Consider the following 14,111-nt stretch of genomic DNA (forward strand, 5'->3'; position numbering starts at 1 on the left):
GACTCTCTCAATGGGGAGTAGGGGTTGGGGTGGGTGGGCGTAACATCCTCCCAGTCATTTCAACTATCCTGAATCATGCATCCTGAGTGAAACAGCAGTCATGAATTTATCACCTTCTCATTGTCTGTATCGAATATAAGGAGTCATTGTCCATCCCTCTCAGGGTTCAGTGCAATCACCTCTTATTCTCTCACAGCGCGACAGATCAACCTTCACTCACTCCTCATGGTGCCATCATCACAGGGATTAATCTGGTGGAACTCCTCTTCACTCTGGCTGTGGTATGGAGATCACTCAATATAAAGGAAAGAAAATCTGACCACAATACCCCAAATACTGCCTCAACAACACTCTCAGGTTTGATCACAATAATTCCTTTCCCTCACTTTGCTGGCTCCATTTCTTTCGTGTGACACAGGAAACCATTCATTTACGATGCACTGCCACTGATGGGGAATTTAAAACATCCTTACATCTGTAGGTCAGCATCAATACAGCCAGCACCAAAGGTGCCCATGGAGATGGACATCACTCTTCGGAGAGACTCAATCACAAAGAATACATCGAAAACAGTGAATGGCTACCTACCTGAATGGAAATGAGCCGTTGGAATATGGGATGCAGGCAGAGGAAGGGAGCTACCTTTCTTTTTGTTCTGCCCTCACGGGAAGTGTGCAGCTCTGGTCAGGCCAGCGTGTTCTGCCGATCTTGAACTGAGTGGCTGTTTCAGCTGTTCCACAGGACAATAAATTGTAAAACAAATTGCCGTGGGTTTGCAGTTAAACAGAGACTTGACCAGGGAAGGATGCCCCAATGCCTTCTCTAATGAGCATAAGGCAAGCCGATATCAACAGATTATCATTCTGGGCTCTAGAATACGAGACAATGACGTGACCCACCGTACACTGTCTGCCCATCTTTCAGATTTTGTGGAGAGAACAAGTTAAACATCTCAAGTGCAATTATTTTGCAATAGACACGTGGTTAGAAGGGACTTGAAACAGATGTATCTCGAATTAACAAAGGCACAAACGATGGTTTATTCAGGAATTGAGCTGAGGCTGAGGAGGAGATTGGGATGCCTTAATGGTGGTACTGGACAGGATTGGTATATGGGGAGGATATGAAGACGTACACTTTGCAGGAGAAAATGAATCAATGAGGTTGAGAACAGTGTGTTTATCCTAGCGTATTGGTGAGTAATTTGTAAATAATAATTTGCTAGTTATAATTTCTAAGGAATGGCATATTTGATTGGAACTGAAAACGTTGGCTTACACCTTTCCATAATCTACATATCATGACCAGTTCAGACCATTTCCCTAGACAGACAGAGTGACTTACCAGGAACACCAAATATCGCAAGGATAGGATAGTAACCAGCTTGAATAACCATCAGTACATCTTCAATCCACGACGCTAATGATATCCAAGGCTGGGAAAGCCAGTAAAGATCATAGGATAAACTCCTATCCATTGTTGGAACATTCCAGTCTAATATTCTCAGATTCTGGTCCATTGTCTAGTGTTACCTGATTCCCATCTCTCCTGCCCTTCTCTCTGATGCTGCAAATCCCTGTTACTGCTGTTGGACATGCTCCCGCATTCCCTTATTAATAGAAGAGAGAACGTCTCTAGAGGCGCATAGGATCCACAGAGACTGACATATTTACAATAGCTGAACAAATAGCTCCACTTAACCCCTTTGAATTCAATGCTAATTTATTAAAATTCAAAATACCTTTGAACATTTATGCATTCTGGGTGTGATATGTGAGTGTGACTGAAGGAAGGAATGTTGAAGATGGCAGATTGATTGTGTGTATCCATTAGTCTGCCTTGGATATGGAAGTAATTCCAGAGGTTTAGCAGAACATAAACATGCTTCTCTGTTCTTGAATACCGAAATAAATCCCGTAAATAATGATCAGTCATTGCAAAATCAGTAAAACATTGAGAGAACATCTATCATCCATGATCTGATAGCAAAATGTGCCAAAGAAAACGAGGGTTACAACAAACAAATTGTGTCGATATGTCAACAGAGAATTGCACATGACAAACACAGTTCAAATTGCTATTCAAGGATCAGAGAGGGCAGGTTTGCGTCATGCTGTTGATGTTATCGATGTTAAGGAAATGTCATGAAGTGTAATTTAATGGACTTCAATTACATTGTGATTATGAATTGGGGAAAAGACAGAAGTAGGAGAGGTCTGGGGGACATGGCTGTTTAGACTGTGTGGAGGGACTTACCAGAATTGGAACGTTACTCTTTATAACTCATATGAAGAACAGATTCAAGAATACATCTACAATGAGGAATTAGCAGAGACAATATTAATGAAATGCGTTTATACAATATAAAATACAGGAACAAAATGATTTTCTGCAAACACCAATATATGCAAAGTACAAAGAGATAAGGTTGTTAAAATACACTCCTGATATTGAGCTCTGTAAATTGAAATGTGAATTACATAACTAGAAGTGGTGGGCAAACTTTATCAATCATTATTTGACCCACAGCTGAGATCGTGATTCCCCCTCTGTCAGTGAGTCTTCTCATTGAGATTCTCTGGACTAGTCTCTCATGCAGTGTCGGGGGAGGGGGGTGTCGTGGAGGCGGGGTGATGGTTATCATTTTCTGCTGCTCTTGACACAGTCTACTTCAAAATTCAGCTTTTTCCATGGAACCAATCTATTGGCCTAATGGGTTCTGTTTGGCTGTCAGTAACCCAGCTCTGTGTTACTATTGGAGATAAATAATCTGGGATGACAGCCAGTATCAGCACAGTGCTCACACTGTGTGGCGCACAGACAAAGGGCTTGCCGTCCAGAGGAATTTCTAAATAAAGCTTCTAACTTCTGTATGCGGTCTTCTGATCTTACTAATTTCACCCTCATCTAACACCTCTTCCTCTTGCACTTAGTCAGTCACTCCCCTTTCTAGTCTCTCTCAGTTTATCCCACTTCACTTACTTTCTCTCAGTTTATTTCTTTGTCAAACAATCTATCTTCACACACTATCTCGATCTCCAATTGTGCAGTTGGAGAGCTTGCGACTCCACGATGGGCTGAATGGCCTCCATCCATACCAAAATAATTCTGAGGTTCTCTGACCCACAATAACTAACTCATGGGCAGACCTGCTGGTCCGGTGACACCCATTATCTTTTCCTGCTCTTCGCTGATGTACAGCTGCCTTGAAATGTCTGTTCAAACAAAGCAGACTGAATGAAATTCGAGCAGTCGATAAGGCAGTATATTTCAATCAGGATTTAGTGAAGGATGAGATTCCAGAATAACATAAGCAATGATTGAAAAACAGGGCAACAAAAGAAATGACTGAGTTCAACATGTGGTTTCAAATAGGTCATATGGTATTACCAATAGATTGTCAATCCCGAAAAATCAGCTCCTGTTCTGTGGATCCAGGTTGAATCCCGCCACTGCAGACGGTGGGAATTCAATTCAATAATGTAAAAATATCCCTGGAAATAAGAATCGACTGATGAGAATGAAATCATTGCCGATTGTCAGAAAAGTCCACCTGGTTCACTAATATCCTGCAATGAAGGAATCTTCCATCCGCACGTGGTCTGGCTGACATGCAAATCCAGACCCCAAAGCAATATGATTGACTCCCAATCGCCCTCTGAAATGGTCTAGTGAGTTATTCAGTTGTACCAATCGCTACAACGTTTCAAACAAATGAAACCGGATGGACCACTTGGCACCAAAATGGGCATCAGAAAAGTCAACATTAGAAACATCACTGTAGAACCTGCAAAGTCTTCCTTACTAACATCTGAGGTCTGGTGCCAACATTGGAACAACTGCCTTCCAGACTAGTTAAGCAACAACCTGACATAGCCATACTCACGGAATCATGCCTTACAGAAATAACAGAAATTAAACATGGACAAAGGAGTCTCTTACGATTACCACGTAACGTCGTTCCTCAGCTGAATCAGTCCTTCTCCATGTTAAACAACACTTGGAGAAAGCATTGACTGTGACAAGGGCGCAAAGTGTATTCTGGCTGGGAGATTTCAAAGTCTATTGTCAAGAGTGGTTTGGCAGCAATACTACTGATCATGCTGGTCGGCTCCTAAGGACATAGTTACTAGATTGGGTCTGCAGAAGGTGGTGAGGGAATGAACGAGAGGGTAAAAAGCATACCTGACCTCATCCTTACCATTCTACCATTTGCAGATGTATATGTCCATGACAGTATCGGTAAATGTGACCATCACACTGTCCTTGTGGAGACAAAGTCTATTGTCTCCATAACCTCTATTGTGTTGTGTGGCACTATCACCATGCTAAATGGCACAGACTTTTAGCAGATCTACCAACTCAAGACTGAGCGTCCATAAGACACTGTGGACCATCAATAGCAGCAGAACTATACTCCAACACAATCTGTAACGTCATGGCCCAGCATGCCCCCCCTCCCCCCCCCCCCCTCCCCCCCCCCGCCACTCAACCATTAGCATCAAACCAGACAATTAACCGTGTTTCAATGGAGAGTGCAGGAGGGCATGCCAGGAGCAGAACCAGGAATATATAACGATAAAATGTTAATCTGCTGAAGCTTCCAAACAGAAATACTTGCGTACCAGATAGCATAAACAGCAAAGGACACACAGAGCTTCGCGATCCCAGAACCAATGCATCAGCTTTAAGCTCTGCAGTCCTGCTCATCCGATCGTGAATGGTGGTGGACCATTAAGCAACTCACTGGAGTAGGAGTCTCTACAAATATCCCCATCCTCAATAATGGAAGAGCCCAGAATATCATTGCAAAAGATTAGGCTGAAGCTTTCACAGCAATCTTCAGTCAGAAGTTTTGAGTGAATGATCCATTTCGGACACCTCCCGTTGTCCCCATCATTCTAGGTAGCAGTCTCCAGCAAATTAGATTAACTGATATACAGAAATGGTTGAAGGTACTGGATATTGCAAAGGCTATGGGCCCTGATAACATGCTGGCAATCGTCCTGAAGGCTTGTGCTCCAGAATTTCCCGCTCCCCTAGCCAAGCTCTTCCAGTATGTTAACAAACCGACAATGAGGAAAAACTGCTCAGATATGTTCTGTACATAAAACGCAGGACAAATTCAATCCGTCCAAATACCGTCTTATCAGTATACTTTCCATCATCAGTAAAACAATGGAAGGTGTCATCAACAGTGCTATCAAGCCACACCTGCTCAAAACTAACCTGCTCAGTGATGCCCAGTTTGGGTTTTGCCAGGGTCACTCAGCTCCTGAACTCGTCACAGCCTTGGTTCAAACATAGAAAAAGGAACTGAATTCCAGCCCTTGACATCAAGGCTGCATTCTGCCAAATGTAACATCAAGGACACCGAGCAAAAACGGTATTGAGGGCCAACACTCCATTATTAGAGTCATACATGACAGACAAGAAGATGGTCATTGTTGTTGGAGGTCAGTAATCTCAGCTCCAGTACATCTCTGCAGTAGTCCGTAGGATAATGTCCTAAGTCCAAACATCTTCAGCTGCTTCAACAATGACCTTCCTTCCATCATAAGGTCAGAAGTGGGGATATTCGATAATGACTGCACAATGTTCAGCACCATTCGCAAATGGTCAGATGCGGAAGCAGTCCATGCCCGAAGCAACATGATCTGGACAATATCCAGGCTTGGGCTGGCAAGTGGCAAGTAACATTTGCGCCACAAAAATTCAGACAATGACTATCACCAATAAGAAACAATATAACCACTTTTTATTCAGCAGCGTTATCATCAGTAACGCCCCCCCCCCCCCCCCCCCACTATCAATATCCTGGGGATTATCATTGATCATAAACTCAACTGGACTCGCATGAATATAAGTGCAGATCAGAGGCTAGGAATACTGCACGAGCAACTCACCTCCTGACTACCCAAAGCCTGTCCATCATCTCCAAGGCACAAGTCAGGAATGAGATGGAATATTCTCACTTACCTGAATGAGTGCAGCCCCAACAACACTAAAGAAGCTTGACACCATCCAGGAAAAAACAGCCCATGTGATTTGCTCCACATCCACAAGCATTCATTCCCTTCAACGTGGTCACTCAGAAGCAGCAGTGTGTACTATCTACAAGACACAATGGAGAAATTCCTCAAAGATCCTCGGACAGCTCCTTCCGATCTCACGAACACTTCCACCTGGAATGACAAGGGCAGTAAACCTTTGGGGACACCACCACCTTCAAATTCTTCACCAAACCAGTGAACATCCTGATTTGGAAATAGATCGCCGTTCCTTCATTGTTGCTGGGTCAAAACCCTAGCATTCCCTCCTTAATCACTAGTGGGTCAACACACAGCAGGTGGATTGCAGCAGTTCGAGAAGGCAGTTCGGCACTACCTTCTCACGGGGGCAACTAGGGGCGGGCAAGAAATACTGGGCCCATCCAGCGATGCCCACATCCAAAAAAGATTTTTTACAAATAGTTCCAAGTTGATCATCTCGATGGGACAGGTTATCTGGTTTGAACACGAACAGGAAATCAGTGTTTCTATTATTGAACATTTTAGACCTTTCTGTTATTAGAAGGGTGTTCAGTATTTGATGACATATTGTTGCTGAGTGCCGTAATAAATTGCACCATTTTGTTAAATTTAACAATACTTGCGTAGCAGGATCGATTCTTCAAAAATACCAGACTGAAAATGGCAATCATCATAGAGACAATGTGCTCCCCCCAGATGAGACTCACAGATAGGAGCTCATATTCAAAATATTAATGGACTACTGGCCGACATTGAATCCTCCCACCGTCCGTATCACAGGTGTTAACATTGACCAGAACGTGAAGGCAAAAAAACATACAAATACCATGATTACAAGAGCAGGTCAGAGAATTACAGTTCTGCACTGAATAGTACACCATATGATCATAACGGCAAGAGATATAGCAATAGATTTAGGCCTTTGAGCCTATCCCTTCACTCTGAAACTGTGCTATTTTGTCATAGTCTCTATGACTAGTGGCAATGTCTTCTAAATGTTGACTGTATCAATCTTTGCAGTAATCGATCAGTTTCTATCAGATGCCTCGCCTCCCATTCTTCTAAATTCCATCGAGTATGGATAAAAGAGCCCTCAAATGCTGCTCATCTGAGAAGCTGTCATCCCCAGGATGGATCCCCTCCAACATAGTCCATTGCATTCTCAGCAGTATGTCTCTTCAAACTCTCTTTGAAATGAATGCTAACATTGCATTTGCTTTCCAAACTGCCAACTGAACCTACGCATTAACCGTAAGACAGGACGAATGCTTCAAAATCGTTTTGTGCTTCAGATTTAGTGGATCCTATTAGAACGTAGTGTCTGCCTGTATTCCGCCTACTTAAGTTCATAATCTCACATGTTCCCATATTACGTTCCATCAGCCACGTGTTTTTTCACAGTCCTAAACTGTCCAAGTCTTTCTGCAGCCTCCCCACTTCCTCAATATCACTTGCCTATCCAACCATTATTGTATCATCTACAAACTTAGCAAATATTCCCTCAATCCTTGAGCCAGGTGGTTCTTGTATAAGATGTTTCCTGAATTCGCGAAGGACTGACCACCATCTACAAAGGTCAACGCTCTCGGTGTTGACTCTGTTCAGGTTAACATAGTGGATTAATTGGAATAATATCTGTAAAATCTTCACTCTCTGCGCCACTGACACCCAGTAGGAGCACATGCTTCGCCCCTTTTGTGGTGAATTTACCTCATTATGGTGACACAGGACTTGATGGTGCACAATCCCAGTGTATTGATGTCACTCCATCTGGCCACACTAACTGTGTGGCGCTCACATCGACCAATGTCACTGTGTCTTGATGACAACGGAGGGAGGTGGGGGAGGGGTTGGCTATGATGAATGACTGTGTGACTGTTAGGATGCAATCTGTCCTGACAGCCTCGGATGTACCTGTGCGCTTTGTCACCGCTGCAGGCATGATAAGTCTTCCTGTGAGTCAAATCAAGGAAAGTGATAGGCTTGGTTGGTGTTCCCGACTGAGCACTCAGATCCTGTGTGGATCAACTGGCAAAGGTAAATACATACATCTTCAGCTTCTCCCCAATGAAGCCCTCGTCCCAAACTGCTTCAAGAAGTTGAAGAAAGTAAGTGAGAAAGCACATGCAACTTACTTTAATGATTACCACCCAGTGGCTCTGAACTCAATAAATATGAAGTGATTCAAGAGACTGGTTATGATCCACACCACCTCCAGTCTCCCAGCCTGCCCAAATCCCGAATAATTTGCTGACTGATGTCATGGGTCAACAATGGATATCATATCCCGAACCCTGCACTCATCCCTGGAACATCTGGACAACAAAGGCACCGACATCATACTGCTGCTCATTGAGTACAGCTTCATCTTCAACATCAATATCCCCTTCAGACTGATCACAAAACCCCATGAGCATAGTCTCATCTCCTCCCTCTGCCACTGGATCCTCAGCTTTCTGACACACACATCACTATGAGTGAAGAATGGTAACTGCATCTCCTCCACAATAACACTCAACACAGGAGTTCCAGAAGGATATGTCCACAGTCCCCCACTGTATTCCCCATACACCCACGGCTGTGAACTCATCCCCCTACTGTACACACTGTACACCCATGGCTGTGTCCTCAGCCCCCTACTGTACTCCTGTACAACCATGGCGGTGTCCTCAACCCTTTACCATCCACCCTGCATACCCACAGCTGTGTCCTCAGACCCCTACTGCACTCACTGTACATCCACGTTTGTGTCCTCAGCCCCCAACTGTCCTTCCTGTACACACACGGCTGTGTCCTCAGCCCCTACAGCACTCCCTGTACACTCACGGTTGTGTACTCAGCGTCTACTGTACTCACTGTACACCCATGGCTGTGCCCTCAGCCCCCTACTGTACTCACTGTACACCAATGGCTGTGTTGGCAAATTTCAAACAAACGCCATCTACACGTTCGCTGCTGACACCACCATAGCAGGACGGATATCAAACAACGAAGACTCAGAACAAAGAACGGAGATAGAGCATTTGGTGGCGTGGTGTAATGATAATAACCTCTCTTTGAAATTCAGCCATAGTAAAGAACTGATCATTGACTTCAGAAAGAAATGAGGGGAACACCCTCCCATTTACACCGATGGTTGAGAGAGTGCAGAGTGTCAGGTTCCTCTGAGTGACGATAACTGACGACCTGTCCTAGACTTCTCACATAAGTGTGACAGTCATGAAGGTTAAACAACGCCTCTCCTTCCTCAGGTGGCTCAGGAAATTCAGCATGCACTATTTCTACAAATGTACCTTTTTCAGGACCGTTAGAAACTACAGAAAGTTGTGTGCAAAGACCACGCCGTCACGGACTCCAACCTCCCAACCATTGACTCAATTTACACGGCTTGTTGCCGCAGAAAGGCTATTAACATCTGTCCCAGATTACTGAGGGAAGTGAGGGAGGAAACACCAGGGGCTTTAACAGATATCTTTTTGTAGCATCCTTGAACACAATGAGGTCCCGGAGGACTGGAGAATTGCTCATCCCCTTGTTTAAGAAGGGTATCAGGGATATTCCAGTTAATTATGGACAGGAGAACGTGACGTCAGGTGTAGGAAAGCTGCTGGAGAAGATACTGAATGATAGGATCTATTCTCATTTGGATGAAAATCGGTTTATCAGTGATAGGTCTTGTGCGGGGATGGTAAAGTCTTACCAACTTCATAGAATTCTTTGAGAAAGTGAGAAAAGTTGACTGATGAGGGAAGGGCTGTGGATGTAAAAAGAGAAAATGCTGGAAGATCTCAGCTGGTCGAGCAGCATCTGTAAGGAGAGTAAAGAGCTAACGTTTCGAGTCTATCTGACCCTTGATAGATGTCATATACATTTACTTCTACAGGGCATTTGATAAGGTTTCCAATGTGAGGGTTATGGAGAAAGTGAGGTCGCATGGGTTCCAGGGTGTGCTAGCTATGTGGATAAACAAGTGGCTGGGCACAAGGAGACAGAGAGTAGTAGGGGAAGGGAGGTTGTAAAATGGAGAACTGTGACCAGTGGTGTTCCACAGGGATCTGTGCTGGGACCATTGTTGTTTATGATACATGTAAATGATTTGGAGGAACGTCTTGGTGGTCTGATTAGCAAGTTTGCAGATTACACTAAGATTAGTGGAGAAGTAGATAGCAAAGAGGACTGTAAGAGAATAGAGCTGAATATAGATAGATTGGAGAGTTGGGCAGAGAAATTGCAGGTAGAGGTCAATCCGTTCAAATGGGACGTGATGCATATTGGAATATCAAATTCAAGCGCAACTATACAGTATGCGGAAACACTCTTGGGAAAATTCATGTGCAGAGTGATCCGGATGTTCAGGTCCATTGTTCCCTGAAGGTGGCAATGCAGGTCAGTTGAGTGGTCAAGAAGGCATATGGTATGCTTCACTTCATTGGACGGAGTATTGAGAACAAGAGTCAGCAGAACATGTCACAGTTAGATAAGACTTTGTTTCAGCCACAATTGGAATATTGCGTCGAGTTCTGATCACCACATAACTAATAGGATGTGGATGCTTTGGAAAAGGGTGCAGAGGACATTCACCAGGATATTATCTGGTATGAAGGACGCGAGCTGTGAAAAGATCTTGAGTAGACTATGATTATTTTCATTAGAAAGACGAAAGTTGATAGAGGACCTGATTGAAATCTACAAAATTATGAGAGGTGTAGACAGGGTGGATATTAAGAAGCTTTTCCCCAGAGTAGGGAATTCAATTACCAGGGCTCACGAGTTCAAATTGAGAGGGGTAAAGTTTATTGGTGACTTGCATGGCAGGTTCTTTACACAGAGGGTGGTGGGTGCCTGGAATGCGTTGCTAGCGGTGGTGGTAGAGGTGGGTATGATAGCGCTATTTAAGATATTTTTCTGGACAGTTACGTGAATGGGCAGGAAGCAAAGGGGTACAGACCCTCAGAAAATTGGCGACAGGTTTAGACAGAAGATCTGGATCGGCACAGTCTTGGAGGGCCAAAGGGCCTGTTCCTGTTCTGTAATTTTTTTTTGTTCTTTGTTCTAACGTTATCGAAGTCTCATCACACCCCAGTAATGATCTCCTACAACCTCGTCCATCAGGCTCGATGATACAGAAGATTGAACACACGCAACAGCAGGTTCAGGAACAGCTTCTTCCCAACTGTTGTCAAACTGATGAATGGACTCTCTAATCTCAGATTATGCTGATCTTGTTCATGTTGATCTCGCCTCGCGCACGCCCTGTGCAACGTAACCTAATGCCTCTCAGACATGTTTTACAGCCATTGTTCTGTATATCCTTTCTTACTATCATCTGCCTGGACATCTTGGTACAGGTGACAATAAATCGTCACCTTCCTCTCTCCAGCTCTCTCTGATCCTCCCTCCGGTCCTCACTTCCAGCTTCTCCCGATCCCCAACCCCAGCTCCCCATATCCTTTGTCCCTCACTGTTTCTCTCACTTCGTTTCCCTGTGTTTTCCTTTTCTCCGTTTTCTGTTTGTCCCCCTGAGTTTACTCTCTCCCCTTCTCCCTGTCCATGTGACTGTTTGTTTCCTTTCTTTCTTTGACTGACTGTCCTCCTGTTTCTCTCGTGAACTATTTTGGAACTGCGTGTCTCCCAGTGTTCTGTATACTGGCAACTGAAACCATTCTATTCGAGTGCATAATTGTCTGATATGGTAACTGTCCTGCCCAGGACCATGAAAACCTACGGAAAGTTGTGTGCACAGCCCACACCATCACAGAAGCCAACACCCCATCCATGGACACCATTTATACTTCTCATTGTCGCAGAAAGTCTGGCACCATCAAAGATCTCTCCCACCCAGATAATTATCTCCTGCAAACTCCTGCATTATACTGATGAATTAACCTCTCTAACATCAAATAATATTAAACGTGCTAACGTCGATCTTGCTCTGCACGCCACCTGTGTGATGGATCCTTGTGTGCCTCACTCTGTCTAAATACCCTGTGATATCTGTTTTCTTGGAGAAAGTGAGGACTGCAGATGCTGGAGATCAGAGCTTAAAAATGTGTTGCTGGAAAAGCGCAGCAGGTCAAGGAGCAGGAGAATCGAAATTTCGGGCATAAGCGCTTATTCAGGAATGAGGAAGGGTGTGCCAGACAGGCTAAGAAAAAAGGTAGGGAGGAGGGACTTGGGGGAGGTGCGTTGGGAATGCGATAGGTGGAAGGAGGTTAAGGTGAGGGTGATAGGCCAGAGAGAGGATGGGGGTGGAGAGGTCGGGAAGAAGATTGCACGTCGAGAAGGCGGTGCTGAGTCCGAGGGTTGGGACTGAGAAAAGGTGGGAGCAGGGGAAATGAAGAAGCTGAAGAAATCTGCATTCATCCCTTGTGGTTGGAGGGTTCCTAGGCGGAAGATGAGGCGCTCCTCCTCCAGGCGTCGTGTTGCCATGGTCTGGCGATGGAGGAGGCCAAGGACCTGTATGTCTTTGGCGGAGTGGGAGGAGGAGTTAAAGTGTTCAGCTACGGGGCAGTTGGGTTGGTTTGTGCGGGTGTCCCAGAGGTGTTTAACCCTCAGACTCAGCACTGCATTCTTCACCTGAAATCTTCATCCCGACCTCTCCGCCTCCACCCCCTCTCCGGCCTATCACCCTCACCTTAACCTCCTTCCACCTATCGCATTCCCAACGCCTCTTCCCCAAGTCCCTCCTCCCTACCTTTTATCTTAGCCTGCCTGGCACACCCTCCTCATTCCTGAAGAAGGGCTTATGCCCAAAATGCCGATTCTCCTGCTCCTTGGATGCTGCCTGATCTGCTGCGCTGTTCCAGCAACACATTTTTAATCTCTGTTTTCTTGTTTGTTAAACCACGTGCCTCCACTACTCACAAAACAAAACATACTACTGTGTATGGGATTGGGAGACGTGGACTTTGCTGAATGTTCCTAATACTGCTCTAATAAGGCAACTTTGGAACTTCCATACTGAATTTGCTTCAGTAATTTATTTATATAAATTGACAAACATTTTAATGCAGTTTTATTTGTTGTGAAGCAGTAATTTTTACGCTTTTCGGCCTCAGTCCAAAACCAAAAGTGATAAGTACAATGAACTTATTCATTAAAACCTATGCATTAATGTGTCAGGTTGAAATGAATATGACATTGGCTGGAAGATGGGATGAAATGGATGCAGTGGCTTTCCTTTCTCTCTATTTGACTGACTGTCCTCCTGTTTCTCTCGCGAACTATTTTGGAATTGCCTGTCTCCCAGTGCTCTGTATCCTGGCAACTGAAAGCCCTGGGGAGACTGCATGGGGAGTACAATGATATTCCCCAATAATGATCACTCTTTCTGACAGATAGAATTAACCATAATGCACAAGGAAACAGCCAACGTTTGGGAGATGCAATCCTGAATGACAATGTAAACTGAACAGGATAATTTTAAATGTGATAAAACGAACTATATTTTTATACACATTGTTTAATCAATGGGAATACAGCTTGAGGAATGGTCACCGGAACTGAAACATTAATTTCGATTTCGCTTCACAAATACACCTAACCTGCTTCACTTACCATCCAATTTCTGTTTTTGTTTTGTTGAGATTGATATTATTGCTTACATCTGGACAGGATACTTGTATTAAAAACAGACACTGATAACAAAACGTGAAGGGCAATGGGAACAATACAGGAGAACAGCAGTAGAGATACAGCTCATTCCAAGCTGGAAGACACGATGGACTGAGTTTCCATCACCTTTGCTGTAACAATTAGGTGATATATATTGAAAGGTTTTGAAGAGTGGGGAGATACGCTTGTTCAATGAAGGGCGCAGAGTGTTCCATCATCAATAATCTATTCCTATTAGTTCATGAAGTTCAGCTGCCTCTAAAATGTCTTTTCAAACGAAGTGTCATTCCTGAGATTTGCAGGATATTCTTAAAAAGATATTTTTTTTCATTTGAAACTTCAAAAAGAAACAGACTTCAGCTGTAATACAAGTGTCACCGACGCACCAAATATAATAGGAGTAGGAAAGGACCAAATTGTCCAAATATAACCAAGTTCAACATGTAGACCTGTCACGAAACATGA

The sequence above is a fragment of the Chiloscyllium plagiosum genome, unplaced genomic scaffold, assembly GCF_037043375.1.
Source record: "Chiloscyllium plagiosum isolate Xiang-an unplaced genomic scaffold, Cpla_swu_hap1 HiC_scaffold_50, whole genome shotgun sequence".
NCBI lineage: Eukaryota > Metazoa > Chordata > Chondrichthyes > Orectolobiformes > Hemiscylliidae > Chiloscyllium > Chiloscyllium plagiosum.